The following is a 19164-nucleotide window of genomic DNA, read 5'->3' as shown; positions in this document are numbered from 1 at the left end:
CATAATTTTGTGAAAACAATTTTCTGATGCTTCTGCAAATTCAAATAAATGTAATCAAAACATACAGTTTAAAAATTTCTCCGTCCTATATACCTAATTTTTTTAAATATTAAAATTTAAATTGCTTAACAATTTCAGGAAAATTCTGAAATACGAAAAAATGATGACGGAAAGAGAGTCCTTACTGTTGAGTAATTCTCAAGTATTAATAATAGTATAATATTATTGATGTCATTCTCAAATCATCATAAGTTTGTATTTTCGGAAACTAAATTAACTTTTCTAATACAAATACAATATAGATATTATTTAAATTATATATTGCATATTTATTAATAAAACATAAAAAATGGTACTATTTCAACATAGAATATTTAAAAAAATTTAATTTTGATACGTTGTCATTGCAAAACTATTTTATATGCGTATTTATTATAACGTCACATTATAAAAAATAACTACTTTTTATATAACTCGTATAAATAATCATCTAAAAACATTATAATTATACGACTGTATAAAATGTTAGTAGCAAAAATATTTTGGTGTTGTTAATATAAGCACTAGTTGTCTCTTTCATTGAAAGCCTCTCCTTCAAGGCCTCAAACTCAGAGCCATTCACTTTCCTTCACAAACATCAACACCAGAGAGAGAGAGAAAGAGAAGGTTATGTTATATGTTCATGAAAATTCTGAAGGAGAATTTAATTAAGAAGGTGAAGAAGAAATTAAAAGAGTTTGGTGATTGTATTCTTCCACTGCAACTGGAGGAGGCATCCAAAGGGATCGCATTGATCCCAAATCTCCCATCTCTTCTTCTCTTTCTTATCTTTTTTTGATTTGGGATCATGCTATCCCTTTGGATTCCTCCTTTGGAAGCTTCTACTATCCATGGTTCCACTCTTCACAACTCATCTTCTGCATTCACATCACACCAAACAAACAAAATTTTCCATACTTCCTGTAAGTCTATTATTATTATTATTATTTTTCCAATTTTGCATTACTTTTTTATCAATTAAATTATTTACTTAATGATAATATATACATGCCCTCTTGATTTCAAGGATAATAATATACACAAATCAAAGTCCACTTTTATACATGGTTTGTGATGAGTAATTAATTAGATTATAACATGTATTAAAGTTTCTTGAAATCTGAAAGTTTTGCTCCATAGATCCAATTCCAGTTTCTTGGCTACAAATTTAAATTACAAAGGCCAGGGTGGCTGGATCCCACACCCAAGAACTGCATCTTGATAGATGAAGAGAGTTTTTTCACCAAAGTAGTTTAATTTTCCATAAATGTCAGTATATGTCAGTGTATACACAATATACATATAGTACATACATATCTTTCAGCCATCACAGATTCACAGTGATGAGGTCACCCCTCTAAAAAACTGGGCACTCTTCAATATCATCTCTCTACTGCAAAATTAATTAGGTGTTTAATTTTAATATATATTATTAACAATTTTTTTTCTTGTAAAATTACAATTACATGCAAGTTAATTAATTAAGTAGCAGCAGTACTATAGCAGAGAAGTACACATATTTACTTATTTAGTGACACCTTTTCTGCACTTGACAAATGCAGTAAGATTTAACACTTTATAGAGGTTAATGGATTTTCAAGTGTGTGCCTTTAATTAGCTAGGTTCTGTGCAAATTATATTTTGATGAAATAATATTGGTTATTATATATCTATTAATTTAAATATTATGGTAAAAATATTTAATGAAAATACTAATTCTTTCTTGATTTTAATTAATAATCTAGAATGGTGCCTTTTTTTTTTCATGATGTGTATAGAAAAGAATGGAAGAAAAAAAGTAATAATATCTCCTCCAAAATGGAACAGATGCGCCTATTCTGGTTCTCTTACAAGTGGAGTAGGAATGCCAATACTGTACCCTTAAAAAAAAAGAGGTTAAAAAAAAACTCATAATTAAGTAGCATATAAAAACAAATAAAAAGACGAATTGTACAAACTACTAAGACATATATATATAGAGGAATGAAACAGTGTCCAATTATATGATTATTGATATGAGACTATATAATGAGAGGACAATAATTCTATGCAAAAAAAAAAAAAAAAAAAATTCTCTGGTATACCAGCCATTTGGAAGCTTTAATTTTCATAAAGTATTTTTTATTTATTGATTAATATTTTTCATTGAAAATAATTAATTTTATACCAGTTTTCTTTGACATCAAAATTTTATTTTATTTCTTCTATATAATATAATTTTGATATATATGGTGTTGGTGCTGGAATTATAGCATTATTCAAGATGAGAAACAGGAATAGGCACCAGTGTGTGGTGGCCCTGAGTGAATTGTGCTAAAAAAAACACATGCTTTTGGTTTTGGAACTTTAATTAGAATCCAAGGCTGTGAAAAAAAGTTGTGATTATTAAGCAGTTTCTATATGACTACACAACACTTTGTTGAACCTCATCACACTCACACTACTCAGTAATGGAATCAGATACATGTGGGGATTGGAGAAAGCATAAGAATTTAAAATAGAAACTATACAAGACTTTAGTTTTTATTCAACAAGTAGCGTAAGCTACTCTTCCTCTCAGTTACTCATTTTGAGATGGAGTCTTAATGACTAGTGACGTGTGAAAAATTAAATATTATTAAAATATAGAGTATATATTCAAATACGTTTTTACAAAATTTTGCATTTGACGTCTTGGTTCCAAAAATATTTTATTAGGTTGAAATTTTTAAATTTTATAAAAATAAGATATATAGATTTATTTAATAAATGAGACATAGATAAAAATATTATGTCTAGAGATACTAAATTAGTATATTTTGTATTTATCTTAATAGAAAAGACATAAAAATATTAACAAAAGATACAGCTTATTTTTCAATTTTTCTATCACTATTTTTGTTAATTTTTATAATTATACTTTTATTATTATATTTTTTTTCAAATTTTTTGAATGAGAATAAATTAAACTTTCATAATTTTATCTAATTATTTATCACTAAACAAAATATAAAAATACTAATTTTTATATTTCTGTTTTTTGTATCTTATTCTCAAAACCAAACACAGTTATAAGTAATTCTGTCAAATTTTTTAGGACTTATTTGTCCAACTAAAAATAACAGATCTAACTAAGATAAAAATTTATCTCTTATTCTTATAATATTCAAAGAGCTTAATATAATAAAATTTTGTTGACAAAAAATTATCCGATGTAAATTTTTTAAAAATTTATTTGAATATATACTCTAAAATATGTTAAAGTTCAAAATGTAACAATTGAGAATATATAAAATATGTATGCACACACATATATATTGACTAATTTAATGACTAAGTTTTTGCATACATACTATATAATTAGTAAAAAACTTAGTGTTAACTGTTAATAGATAAAATCACTTTTTTTTATATAATTTAATATATTTGAATAGAACTGGGTCAAATTAAAAAAAAATAACTTATGTAGTTTCAGCTTAAAGATTTATAGAAGTCTTCCGAATTAATTAAAACTTCAGCTATTTACATCTTCCTTTGAAATAAGGGGTCTTTTTTTGTTATTATACCTCTTAAATTATTCTTAGCACGTGATTCTCAACATTCTAAATGAACGCCATACTTTCCTCACGACTTTCCCATTCTAAAGAACATGTAAAAAGTTTAATTAAATGATTAAAACTTTCTGTTATTTTTCGTCAGATTTTACGTTAGATTATCCAACAGTAATTGTTATTTCCTTTAAAAAATATATTAATTTACCATAAGATTTAAAGTGGTATAATCTGACGATAATAAATTTTAGGTTGATTTTGGTCGATGGATCTACATTATCGTCGGAAAATTTTTTCGAGGTAATATCATCAGATTTTTGTAACTTGGGAGCTTTGCGTCAGATTTATCCGACGCTAATTAGTGAAATCTTTGTGACAAATTTTAAAATCAGATATTAATATGTTTGCATCGAGGATTTTTTTTTTTGTGGGATATAATGGGGCGATAAATATAATTTTTTGTCATATTTTCATTAAAAATCCAACACTAATTCTAGTGATAATTAGCGTTTTTTTCTATAATTATAACCATAAAAAACTAAAAAAAAGCGTAAATTATTATTATAGGAAAAGTCTAGAGGCCAGCATTTTTTTAAAAATTTAGTCAACACTTAGCCATCAAAAGAAAAGTAAATGGTCTCTCACCATTAGATATAATCTCACACCATTAAAAATATTATTAATGGCCGATTGATGATTACAAAATACAAAATTTGCTGGTCCCTATCACTCCTCTTTATTAAAAATGTATTTTGTTTAGTGTTTGAAATACAATTTTTTTTTTGAATACCAGACTTTTTTGTTTTGTTATTTTTTCCTTCAAAACACTAACTTAATTTGTGTTTTAACTCTTGTTTACCAGAAACAACAAAATATAATTTTTGTGTTTATATTCAATTGTTAAATTAAAAAATATTGAAAAAAATTTTTTTTTTGCTCAATTTACCATTCAATTTCATTTATAATAAGAAAATGCTAATAACAATCTTTAGAATTCTTGTATTTCTTTTTTTTCATAGCCATACTTTATAAATAAATATTTTTTTACTATTATTTTTAGTATTCCTTTCTAAATTTTGATTTTTTATCTATTTTTTATTTATTTGTTTTGTTCATAATATGCATGTTTTTGTTTAGAACTTTTTTTCATATATATATTTGCATATTTTTGTAATGGAATTTTTACTATTCATTGTTTATATATTTTTTAATATTTTTATTAATACATATATTTTTTAATGAAATTTTGTTATTTTTTGTTTGATTTTATATAATTTTTACTATTTATTCTTGAATTAGTATGTACTTTATTTATTATTATTATTTTTTAATATAAATTATTAATTCTATTAAAATATTAAATTAAATTAAATTAAAAAAATACTAAAAAAGAATATAAATTTATAAATTTAAAAGATTATGATCAAGAGAGTATAAAATTTTAACACATAAATTTAAGTCTTTTTAAAATAAATTATAATCAAAGTGTTAAAAAAATAATTTTAAATAATATAAATTTATATTTTTAATAATTTTTATCTAAATATAATTTTAAATAAATCATATTTATTTTATTATAATCTATTTCAAATAGAGAATAATGCATCTCCTCGAGTAATAAAATTCTGTTCCAATAATAACTTAGTCCAATAGCATCCGATATAGATAACAAAAAATGTCGTCATTTAATTCATTGAGACTATTCATTCCTGTATATACTACAATAAGTATGGTTCTGATACTCTCTCTTCAATGTGTACTTTTTTTTAAATAAAGATATTATAGTAATGTCTAATGATCTCAATGATAAACATAAATTTTTCATTATTAACTAATACTCTATATATCTATGTATACTGATTAAGAAATTCGCGTGTTATGCCTGTTAATAAGATAAGACGAGGCACATCATCATATAATAAAAAATGGTATAGTTATATAGTTAAAGAATTAGATTCATATCTTAATAGCTCAACTCTATTTATATAAATATTGCAGTACTTAAATAGATAAGAGAACATCTCAAATGAAATTATTCTTAATTAGTGGTCTATATTAGAATTCTATCCGTTATTCCTTTAGTTTTATTTAATTAATTGAAGTGTGTTGCACATTCTTAACACATTCTAAGATGAAATTAGTCTAACTCTTATATTTAATTTACTCTTTTGAACTAAGATGAAATCAGCCTAATTCTTAATATTTAACAAAGAAAGATAAAAACACAAGAGAACATGAGAGAAAAAAAAGTTTGACTAAAAAAGTACTTCACTATTCAAATGTTTCTTACAAATAACTTCCACATCCACAATTCAAACTTTCACTCCTATTTATAGTCATCTACCTGCTCAATAAAATCTAATCAACGATTCAGATTAATCATCTAAAATTTTCATTACAAATTAAAATTTTTCATCTTTTCTTTTCTTATTTCATAGTTTTATTATGGTATCAGAGCCATAAATATCCTCCTTAAAGAGGATATATAAACTATCTCGGTGAGAAATTACTAACCAATTCATGAAATATATCATTCATCCAAGCAAAAATTCTACCTCAGTCTTGGTTATCCCTGTTCTCACAGGAAACAACTATCATTCATAGAATATATCATTCACTATGGTTCTAATTTTCAAAAAAAAAATGAATTTTCTATTGACAGTTTTGTCTGCGCTTCCTCCCGGCATTTCTATCTATAGTTTCTTTTGGCAATTTCGTCTGTGCCTCCTTCCCACAATTTCGTTTGCACCTCATTCGCGCAGGTTCGTCCTTCTCGCAGTTCCGTCTGCGCTTCCTTGTGCCTCCTTTCTACAGTTTCGTCTGCGTCTCCTTCCTGTAGTTTTGTCTCCGTCTATGCCTCCTTTCCATTTTCGCAGTTCCGTATCTCCTTCCGGAAGTTTCATCTACACTTTTTTTTGGCAGTTTCATCTGCATTTTCTTTCCGACAGTTTCGTTTGCATTTTGTTTCAACAGTTCTGTCTGTATTTTGTTTCAGCAGTTCTATCTGCACTTCTTTCTGACACTTCCATCTGCATTATTTTACCGCGCTCTACGCGACATCTGAAGATCGTTGTTTGCTCTTCCTTTCAAGCACATTATCTCTTTCTCTGTTTCTGCCGTGCTTCTCTCTTTCCCTATCTTCCTCTCCATCGCACGCGTGCTGCTTGCTCTCTCTCCATCAAGCACAACATCTCCTTCTATGTTTCTACCGCTGGCAGCTCTAGCTCTACCACACGCATCTCCCTCTGCATCACCACGTCGCAGGCGTCTTCCTCAACCATTTCATTGGAACGTATCCAAGCTGTGGATTATTGACATCTTTATCCACTAGCTTGCAGTGACATATTAAATTATTATTTTTATTTGTTATCTTATATTTTTCTTCTAAAAACAGAATTTGTTATGCTTATCTTTCTCTAACAGTATCATCTAGAGATTCTGGTTATTTTAGCTTATTTTGAAATTCAAAACCAGTTTACTAATTAGTATAAATAGATAGCATTGTTCTCCCATAATTTACTATAACAACAACATACAATAAAAATTATTCATTTTTTTTCTTAATTTTTCATAGTTTTATTACAAATATCTAACCTATCAAATTTCTCTAAACTCTTCTAGATTATTCTAAATCACTCTTCAAACTTCTACATATATCCACACTCTTTTAGAATATTTTATGACTTTTCAGAATCTTCTGAAACCTTCTAGGTTATGCTGGGACCTTTTGAAATATTCTAGAACTTTTTGGAACCATCAAGAGTATTCTTAAACACTTTAAAACACTGTACAAACACCATTAAATGTAAACATTCTAAAATTTACCGCAACATTCTCCCCACTTATTGCGCAAACATTTTTGTTGTATTTTGTTCATGATAGAGCTCTAGGTGTTTTTGAAATTGCCACAGATCTTCACGAGCTTCTCAGCTAACCTTGTTAATTAAGAGTCCTATTCACTTGATTAAGTATTGGATACTTGGTGGTACTCATCTTCATCGCGCAACCCGATCAGGTAGGATCTCCTCAATCTCTTTGTCAAAGGATCTAATTACCGCAAGTGGAGCGTGATTTGAGTCACCTCTACTTGATTCATCTTAGTCTTCATGATATGGTCTAAGCATACTCACATGAAAGATTGGATAAATCTTCATGGAGAGAGGGAGTTGTACTTTATAAACTACCTCATCAACACGCCCAACGATCTCAAATGACCCTTTATATTTGCGGATTAAGTCCTTATGAACTTTATGGAAGTCTTTGAATTATTACGGAAGAAGTTTAATCATTCTTTATCTCCTACTTGATAACTAGCATGTCTCGTCTTCTTGTCTGCCTATTTCTCCTCTTTGCAGCTTTACTAAGGTAAGAACAAGTGACATTTGTTTGTTCTTTCGAAGACTTAACCATGTGATAAGTTTCAAGGCTCTTCCTTGAGCAAGAGAAAGAAAGAAAGTGTGGCATAAGCAGTTGTTGTCCAATTACAATCTCGAATGGACTACTCTCTGTAGACTCGCTCCTTTGTAGATTGTATGAGAATTGAGCAATGTCTAGAAATTTTTTTCAACCTTTCTGATTAGTGCTTACGAAATGCGTTAAGTAACACTCAAGTATGGCATTCACTTTTTCAATTTGCCCATTAGTTTGAGGATGAAAACTCATTGAGAAGTAAAGCTCTGATCCAAGGAGTTTGAATAACTTTGTCCATAATTGTCCTGTAAAGCGTTGATCTTAATCACTAATGATGCTATTAGGTAATCTGCAGTACTTCACCATATTCTTGAAGCATAATCATATTTCTTTCTTTATAGTGCAATTAGTAGGGGTAGGTATAAAGATAGCATACTTCAAGAATCAATTCAGAACTATGAGGATAGATCCAAGCTCCTCAAATTTCGGTAAAACAGAGATGAAATCTAGAGAGACACTTCTTTATGGTTGTTCTGGTAGAGGTAGAGGTAGAGGTTCCAATAACCTACTTAGTACCTTGTTCCAACAAGATAAGTCATTACATATCTCTCCATTTTATCCCTCATCTGATGCCAATAATAAAAAGACTCAATGAATGCCAATGTCCTTTGTTGACCTTGGTGACCAACCCAGTTAGTGTCATGAAATTTCTTCACCAACTCTCTCCTCAGATTTTTTTCACTTAGGGATGTATAGTCTTCTTTTTTGTGTAGAGAAGGTCATCCTCTAGACAAAATATTTTGGCCTTATCTTCTTTAGCTACTTGAATAATTTCTTGGCTAATAGATCGTGATGCAACCCTTTCTTGATGGTGTGTATAATTTCTTACTCGACACTAGAAATGGCTGCTAACTCAGTCTTGTGACATGGTAGATTTGCTACCACATTAGTTTTGCCTTGCTTGTACTCAAATTCAAAATTAAACTCATCTAAAAAATCTTATCACCTAGCTTGTTTAAGGCTTAACTTCTTTTGAGTTGGAAAGTAGCTTATGACCACATTGTCTATCTTGACGATAAAGTATGAACCAAGCAAGTAGTAACACCAAGTTCTCAAACAATGCACCATTGCAGTCGCCTCCTTCTTTTGGACTATGTATCGCCTTTCTGTGTCACTCAACTTGCGGCTCTAAAAGGTATAGGATGTTTTTTTTACATCAAAACGCTTCCAATAGGGTAGTCAAAAGTATCGGTGTAGACTTCAAACACCTTTGAGTTGTTGGACAATGCTAGTATTAGTCTTTATATGATAGCAGCCTTTAATTCATCAAAGTCTTTTTGACACTCCTATAACCATTCTCAAGATTTCTTTTTGAGATGATCAGTTAGCGGTGCAACCTTAGCAGGGTATTCCTTGATAAGCCTCAAACAATAATTATCCAACCTAAGAAATCACCTCCATTCAGATACCTTATTCGGTGGCTCTCACTCTTTGATAGCCTTCATCTTCTCTTAATCCATGCGAAGAGTTTCATCTGTTATGATATGTCACAAGAAATGAACTTCATCCCTTGCAAAGGAATACTTTTCTTTCTTTATTTATAGGTTATTTGTTCGCAAGTGTTCTACACGTTCCTCCAAGGTATTGCTATAGACAACAATGTCATCCAAGTAAACCACTACAAATCGATTAAGGTAAGGTCAAAAAATCTCGTTCATCAAGGTACAGAAGGTTGTAGGAGCATTAGTTAAGCCAAAAGACATCACCAACTACTCATACGATCCATATCTTGTGGCACACGTCGTTTTAGCCTTATCACCATCGATAATCCTCACTTGGTGATATCTTGACACTTCAAAAATCACTTGACTCTGCCAAGTTGATGAAATAGACTAACTATCAAAGAAATATGGTATTTTTTCTTAATAATTACCTTATTAAGTGCTTGATAGTCGATGCATATTCTTAACAAACCATCATGCTTTTTTTCGAACAAGATTGATGCAACATAGGGTGCCTTTGATGAATGGATGAACCCAACATCCAATAGATCCTTGAGTGGTTTCTTTAGCTCATCAAGTTTTAGCGGTGTCATCCTATATGGTGATGAGGCAAGTAACTTTGCTCTTAACTCCAATTCAATCCTGCAATCCACATTCTTCTTAGGTGGTAGTTGCTTCGACAAATCGAGAGACATCACATCCTTTTTTCATCAAGGACTTTCTTGGTTTTAGGGAAAACATCTTTTTCTTCGAATGTTGACTCCTTTTATAATAGAGCTAAATATGTTATCTCTCCCTTCTTGAACCCTTTCTTGAGTTACATAACGGGAAACATCAGTGTCTTTTAGCTTTAGACACTGTAGAAACCATATATGAAGAGCTTTTCTCTATGATACATACTACGTCATAGTATTACATAGTTATTATATTTGTCTTTATTTTAAAATCATCCATAGATGCTACTAAGAAATCTACAAGATTCTTCTAAGAACAAAGAGTCATCTCAATCCATTTTACTACTCTTTTAAGAGGTTTATCCTTGGTATTTACGGGATTAAACCAGCTATTTTTTTTAGCGATCTTCAACCCAAACTTCTTCACTTCATCAAATGTGATAAAGTTATGTGTAATACCAATGTCAATTTTGGTCACGACGGATTTTCTATTTATAAAGGCCTGACATACATCAAACCTTTACTTTTTACAGGGCCTACCACTTGTCATTCTCAGCATTTATGAGCTAGACAGATCCAAAACATTCGGTCACCTGTGACTGAGCTTCTTGTTTCTGCCTGATAAGTGCTAGAGTTTCTAACTTGAAATAATCCTTCATTTGGTGTGGTTCCTTGCACATGAAGCATCCTTCTTTAGGCACGAAATTTTTTTTCTTTTTTTTTTGTACTCTTTTTTTGAAGAATACTTCCCTTCATTATTGGTTGAAAAACTTTTCTCCTTGTCTCCTCAACCTTTAGTAGAACTAGACTTGGAAGAAGACTTGAGTTTAGAGTCTCTCCGATGATACTTGATGAGTGATTCAACCACCACAGTGACTTCATCGACATTCTTAAATTCTTTCTTTATAATTCTTGTTTTGTCCAATGTTGGATCCCATCAATAAAGAAGAACCACACATCCTCTGATGTTAAGTTGGGGATTTAAAGTATGAGAGTAGTGAACTCCTTTATATAGTTACTAATTATGCTCTTGTGCTTCAACTTTCTCAAATTTTTCTTGCTTCATAGATCACATTTTCAGGAATGAATTGTCTTTTCAATTCCCTTTTGAAATATTTTCATGTGTCTATGTTGAAAGTACCATTTTCTATATTTATGTACTTTTTCTTCCACCATAAAGTAGCATTATCAAAAAGATAGAGAGTTGTAGTGTGTACCTTTATTGCTTCTTTAACTACTTCTTTGCCTTTAAAATATCTCTCCATTTGTTATAGAAAATTCTTTATCTCTCGAGCATCCTTCATGCCCTTGAACTATTTTGGCTTTAGGAGATTAATCTTTACGGCCTCCTTTATATTAGTTGGTTGAGACTTTGTCTTCTCGAACCAAACTCGAGCCTTCTCGAATATCTTCAAGGCATTCTCAAGTTTCTCTTCCATTTAGAACATACTTTCTTAAAAAACATCTAGTTCTCCCAACACATGAGTCTTGAGGGTCTCCTTATCATATTCTATTTTTTTGGAAGCACTCATCTATAGATGATAGAACATTCTCTAACAAAGAAACTTTTTCTTCTAAGAAGTTAGAGTCCTTACTTCTAAATTCACTTGAAGAACACACCTTCTTGCTTTCTCATTGAGAAAGAATAGCATCCCTTCCTCTTTGACTCTTAACATTCTCCATGGTCACACCAAAAACTATACCTACAAACCACTTGTGCTTCCTCTCGAATGTTGTTCTAATGTCAAAATTATCATGGTCTTGGATACACTTCAACGCTACTATATTGGTACTTGGACTCACTCAACCTCTTGAGCTAAGATCAAGTTAATCTAACCTTCAATATTTAGCAAGAAAGCTAAGAACACAAGAGAACACAAGAGAAAAAAATTTTGGTGAGAAGAACACTTCATTACTCAAGTGTTTGTTACAAATGACTCCCACATTTACAGCTCAAAATTTTACCCTTATTTATAGCCATTCACATTTTCAATGGGCGATTAGGATTAATCTAATCAATGATCTAGATTGATCATCTAGAACATTTATTTTAAATATATAACTTATCACATTTCTCTAAACTTTTCTAAATTATTCTAAACCGTTCTTTATACTTCTACATATATTCAAACTCTTTTAAAATATCTTATGATCTTCCAAAGTCTTCTAGAACCTTCTAAGATATTGCAAAATCTTATAGAACATTTTAAATTTTTTTGAAACCATCAAGAACATTCTCAAACACTCTAAGATAGTATACAAATACCGTTAAATGTAGTATTCTAAAACTTTTTGCAACAGTATGCTATAATCAATCCTTTAAAACCTGCACAGCTTGTTTTAGGACCAAATTAAACCTTGTTAAATAAGCAAGAAGACTCAATTTTGACCAAATATTTTTTTTCAAAATAATTACTTCAATATAATTTAGTCATAAAATATAAATCTTAAATAAATTAATAAATTATTGAATTTAGTAAACAATAATCATATTTTTGGTGATAAAAAACACATATTTAGTTGGATTTAAAAGTCCCATATTATTTGATGCATATATTAGTGTTGCAGGACCAAGTCATTCTTCATTTGAGCAACCCAAAAAAAGAGCAATCAGCCCATTATGTTACCACTTGAAAAAAATTAACAAGACTGATGGCAAGTGGATCAAGGTAATGTGCTACTGCTGGTGCACAATTCGGCTAAAGCAAATAACCAAAAAAAAGGTACTTCACTTTTTCATTAAGTACCAAAGAAAAAGGAGGAAAAAGAAAAAATTAGAGATAAAGTCAAATTATTGGAGCCATGAAGTAAATCTAGGGCAAATCTAGTTCAGAAAAAAAAAAGGATGTATTATTTCTACTCTTGTGCAAGTCAAATAGATTGACAAAACTGCCTCCTTTCTACATTCACAATTTGGATAAGAGAAGAAGAAATAGAGGTTGTTGGTTCTGATTTATATCCAAGGGTTAGAAAAGAAACTTGGGGCTAAAACACAAGATTAAAGATGTTGATTTGGCAAACCCATTGAAGGTTTCATGACCAAGTCACTGATGTTGTCCATCTCACTTCTGTGCCACATTACTCTATTCTCAATTCCTGATTTTCTAGTCTGAGTTCTTAAAAGAAGGAGAAGACTTCTGTTGGTTCAATGTTGAAGGTATTGACTCTTCTCAACAACTCAAGCTGGGGTAACATTACCCAATATAAAAAAAGTAACTAGCAGAAGATTGAATCAACGAGTGAGAGCATATTGTTTGAGTCTTCTTAGCATTTTTGTTATGCCTTCTTCTTCTTCAAGTTCATTCATTGAATATTCTATTTTTTTTAGTTTTATCTTTCTTTATTTTCAATCAATGAAAAAAGTAAATATGTGAAGTATTAAGAAAAAGCCATTGAGAAAAAAGACAAAGAGAGTTAGTTTGAAAAAAAGTCAAATATTATGTTAAATTTCTTTTGTTTTAATATGTTTCTATTTTATATTTTTGAACTTGAGGGTTTTTCTTGCTAAGTTGGGTGAGCACTTAGTGGTTGAAAGTTTAGGACGTGAACCTAGTCAAATCAAGTTTGGTTAGAAGTTTGGTTTGTCCCAGATAGGATTAGGAAGAATTCTAGGAAATTGGTGAATATAAATCTTTGAAAAGATAGTAAAAATTCTACCATGGTTATGGTAGAGACTAGCTGTAGGTCACATTACACAAGGTGACTGAACCAGAATATATGGTTGTGTACTTTTTTTTTCTCTGATATATTTTTATTCTACATATAATGAGACAAAAATATTTTGTCTCCTGTATAATCACTTTTGTAGATTCAGCAGAAACTATTTTTTGGTAATAAAGCATACAAGTTTTAAAGGAAGCTTGATGAGCGAAAATTCAATGTGCTCGGATATTGGCTAAATCGTTCAAGTAATACAACGGTAAGTAGATATCGTTCCCACGAAAATTAATGGATTGAGGCAAGTAACATCGAATTGAATCTCTAATTAGATTAATCAAACATTGGCAAGAGGACTGTAGATCTTGAAGAAAAAAAAAGAACAGATAAGAGGACTATCATGAGAAAGCTTAAAGAATTAGAAGTAATCAATGAATGAGAAAATTGAAGGCTTCAGAGATATTTGATTCTTAGGAAAGATAGTGCTTGTGTTTTCTTACTTTAACTCATGCAAAAATCTTTTCGCAGCAAATCATTTATAATCAAATTCTAATTTCTTGGTAATTTAATTTTTCTTAACCCAATTAATCGTCAATTCCTTGATCAACTAATCAAGAGAAAAGGTGAATAATGATTTTAATTTTAAGCCACACAATATTCAAAAACTATCCTTAGTTTAATTATATATCACGTATTCAAAATTAGTTCTGAATAATTGAAGATTATGAGATGAGTTTCAAGCTAATTCCAAAATTAATTTTTTCAAAGTAATAACAAAATTAGAATAATTTTCAATACTTCTAATCATTAATGATGAAAAACAAAATCCAGTCTTAAAAAAGTAAAAGAGTAAGAATTAAAATAAAGAAAACACTCACATTATAAATCCATAAACCAAATAGAATTTCTAACTTTCAACAATGGAGGTTTAGTAACTCGTGCTAATGAAAAAAACTAAAGAGATGAAAGAGATGTACATATGGTGATTCTAGATCCTCCAGATTTAAGGGTGGCAATGGGTAGAGTTTTGATCCAACCCTAACCCTAGCTACTCGCATGTTGAGATTTTTATATAAACTCAACCCTATCCTACTCTGCGTTGAGAATATCTCAACTCTAACCCTATCCGTGCTTAACCAGCGGGTACCCAACTCTACCTACAGATTACTAAAAAGATACAATATTATTATATAACTTGATGATAATTTAAATAGAACTGACTTTAATGTAAAAGAAAATGTATTAAATTATCAATTAATAATCTTTTTTAGTGGATAAGAATTTTTTGTATTTAGTAAAAGGTCTTTAGTTCAACATCCACTTGAAATATATTTTTATATAAGTATATAATATATATATATATATATATATATATATATATATATATATATATATATATATATATATAAGGGCAGGCTCTGATACCACTTGTAAAGAAATTATTTTTAACTGGATTTTTATTACAAGTCTTCTTGATAAACCTCAAATATTTTATAGTTACAACTTTGAAGTAGCAGTGAGAACTGTTAATACGTTGGTCAGCCCAGATTGTAATCCCGGTTATAAGTCCTAGTAAGGCAGTGAATCCGTAGATTAACGAGGGTGGTCCCGTAACTCACAAAGTTCTAACCATAAAATGGCTAGTTTATTGAGAACGATGAGTAGTTTAAATCTAGAGAAAAATAATTCTTTAGTGATAAAAACAGATAATGATGAAGCTTCCACCTCTGGAACTAAAAATGAATTAGAAATAGCTAAATTAGAAGAAAGTTTTCATAATTGGAATATACCTATAATAGATAAAGATAAAGTATATAAAAAGAGAAACTTCTGGGAAGAAAAAAATTATGAAATTCATATGTTAGAATATTGTAAACCAGGAACAAGTAATAATAAGATTATTACCATCTTAGAAGAGTGATAAATTGAAAGAACATAGTAGTAAAGGATATAACTTCATCCATATAGGATTAATATAAGTAGCAGTAAAACCTAATTTTAGAATAGGAATTAACCTGCCTATATTATTAACTTTAAGAGATACCAGATTCTAAAATTTTAGTGACTCATTAATAGGAATATTAGAAAGTAACTGTCATGATGGACCAATTTTCTTTAACTGTTACCCAAATTATGCTATGAATTTAAAAAATGAATACACCTGGCAAGCATTAAAATTACAAGTAAGATCTGATGAGACAATTATAAATGAGAAATATGATCCATTCGAAATAATCTATAGAATATATTATAAGATTACTAAGGTTAATTATGACTTTAAAGCATTAAGACAATCCTCAAAAGAAGAAACGATAATCATGCATGCAAATCTAAAAAGATCTAATATACAAACACCTAGAAGATTAAGACATGAAGAATTAAAAAGTAGAATGCCTGAAGAATGGATAATACCTGATGGTATTGAAGAACCACAAATACAAAATACTAGGATAAGAGAAATAATAAGAGAAGGACCTGATATTAGAATCAGGATGAATAGATCCCAATCATTAAGAATTCCTGATAATGTTGAAACTATTAGCCATAGAAATTCTATAGATAATTCATCAATAGGAAATATCGATGATATTGTAGGAATTGACAACAGAAGGCCACATATAGCCACTGCTGTATATAAATCACCGTCAGAATTTGATCCAAGAGAATCACAAGTTTTATCAGTAATTATAAAGGAAGAGCCATTTGAGATTGATAAAGAGTGGATAAGACAAGATTTTAATGCTGATTATAATAAACCACTAAGAGATTGGTATTTTACCAACCATTCAGAAAATGGAGTTATTAGACTAAGAGAACTATTTTATGATTTTATGAAAGAAAATAGAATTAGCTTATACTTCTTTGACTGGTACGTTAATTATTACTCCAAACCCGATAAGAAATTATGTCCTTTAACAAAACCAACTGTTGTTTGGAAAACAAGCTCAGGATCAGTAATAGAATCTGAATACCCTCCTAAAGAAACTATTAAAATTCCAATAGGAAAAGACCTAGAAGTTGAAGCAACACCCTATCAAGATAGCAATGCAGATGGAAATATAGAAAAAAGAGATATTAAGAAATTACATCAGCAATTAAACTTTACTAATACCATGTTAGATATAATGAAAAATCAGTTAGGAAGAATGGAAAATATGGAAAAGGTTATTAAGGTAGAAAAACCCATAGAAAAACCTATATATAAATTACAAAGTTTAGATAATATTAGCTTAAAATCTAAAGTAGAAACAGAAGTTGAAGAACTAAAAGAAAAACTTAGGAGTATTAGTCTAGGAAAATTAACAATTAATACATTGCAAAAGGAAGAAGAATTAGAACTAAATAAAATATCCTATAAGAGAGATTATCCTAAAACCAGAAATTATTATCCCAGACCATCACCAGCAGATGTAGGTCTAGAAGAGCAAACACAATTAGTACAAAATAGTTTCTCAGGATCAGACTTAGTAGAATGGAATATAGATGGATTAAGTGAACAAGCCATTTTAGATCAAATGTGTAATATGACTATGGCAGCAACTGCCTATAAGATGAGAAAGGCTTCTGATAGAGAAGCAGCAATCATGATAACCCAAGGATTTACAGGACAATTAAAAGGTTGGTGGGATAATTTTCTCAGCGTCCAAGAAAAAGAATTAATTATTAATAGTATTAAACAAGAAGATCAATCACCAGACGCTACATCCACGTTGATATATACCATTATTAAAAATTTTGTAGGAGATCCCATTATTTTTAAAGATAGGATACATACTCAATTAATGAATTTAAGATGTCCAACTATGTCTGATTATAGATGGTATAAAGATGTTTTTATGTCAAAAGTTATGATAAGAGATGATGCACATGCGCCTTTCTGGAAAGAAAGATTCGTAGCAGCCTTACCAAAATTATTCTCTGAAAAAGTATTACAAAAACTACAAACACAGTTTGGGACCCAGATTCCCTATAATTCATTAGCCTTTGGACAATTGCATAATATAATAGTACAAACAGGTATAGAAGTATGCACAGATACCAAGATACAACAGAAAATAAAACAAGAAAGTATCACGGAAAAAAGAGAGCTAGGCACTTTTTGCTTCCAATATGGAATAACACCTGAAAAAGCACCTAGTGGACAGCATAAAGTTAAAAGAAAATTTTTTTATAAAAAACCTAAATATAATATAGACAAACCCCTTTATTATGAACAGAAATATCATAAAAAATTCCATAAGACTCCTAAAGGAAAACCTAAATTTTCTAATAAGAAAAAACAAGTAACATGTTGGAAATGTAAAAAACAAGGACATTATGCTAATAAGTGTACGACAGAGCAAAAAATAAATAAAATAGAAAATAAAGAAATTAAGCATGCTTTGACAGCTATACTAATCAATTCAGAGTCAGAAGAAGAATCAAGTTATGAAGGTTCTTCTGAAACTGAAGACTATTTTATACAATAATTAGACTTTATGTCAGAAGAAGAGAGCTCAGGAGGAAATAGTGGAAAGGAGGAACAGGATAATAATAATTGTTTAGGAATAGGATTATGTAACTGTAGAAACTGTGAAAAAACTGTAAATGTTTTAACTAAAGAACAAACTTCTACACTAGTCAAAATAATTGACAAATTAGAAGATACACCATTAAGGGACGAGTTTATAAGACAATTAGCTGAATTAGTTAAAAAAGAAGAAGAAAGTAAGCAAGAAATAAGACCAATAGAAATAAAAGAAATTTATAATCGTTTTAAAAATCCACAAGAAGAAGTTTCCCTTAATTCTCTCAAAGAAGAGATAAAAAAGTTAAAAAGAGAAGTTTTAGAATTAAAACAACAAAACATTAATATGGACTATAGATTACTAAAAATAGAAGGAGAAAACATAATAAAAATCCAAGAACAATCTTTGCAAAATAACGAAGGGACTAGTAATATAACAATCCCCGAAAATTATATTAACCTAGGTACAGAAAATTATATAAATATATTAACATTATTAGTAAGTCAAAAATGGTTCACTACGATAACTTTAATAGTATGAGAAGAAAAATTCGATTTAATAGCTATGGTAGATTCAGGAGCTGATGTTAATTGTATACAAGAAGGATTAATACCCACAAAATATTATGAGAAAACTACAGAAAGAGTCTTAATGGCAGAAAATGACAAAATGACTATAGACTATAAGTTATCTAAAGCAAAAATTTGTAAGAATAGGGTATGCTTTGCCACTACATTCTTTTTAGCAAGAAATATATCTCATCAAGTTATATTAGGAAATCCTTTTACTTTATTATTATATCCCTTTAATGTCGACATCGACGGAATAACTTGTACAAGAATCC

The 19164-nt window shown here is 29.6% G+C and overlaps 1 long non-coding RNA gene across 1 annotated transcript; it reads left to right on the top strand.

Annotated features, from left to right (window-relative positions):
* The first annotated feature begins 589 nt into the window (after window positions 1-589).
* Window positions 590-1566, top strand: LOC140174455 (uncharacterized). The gene is made up of 2 exons (XR_011863661.1): window positions 590-962; window positions 1180-1566. It is a non-coding gene; the product is annotated as an uncharacterized lncRNA (long non-coding RNA).
* Window positions 1567-19164: the final 17598 nt, after the last annotated feature.

Source organism: Arachis hypogaea, chromosome 7 (assembly GCF_003086295.3).
Source record: "Arachis hypogaea cultivar Tifrunner chromosome 7, arahy.Tifrunner.gnm2.J5K5, whole genome shotgun sequence".
NCBI lineage: Eukaryota > Viridiplantae > Streptophyta > Magnoliopsida > Fabales > Fabaceae > Arachis > Arachis hypogaea.
The sequence above is the reverse complement of the archived record's forward strand: the minus strand, read 5'-3'. Positions and strand labels throughout refer to the sequence as shown.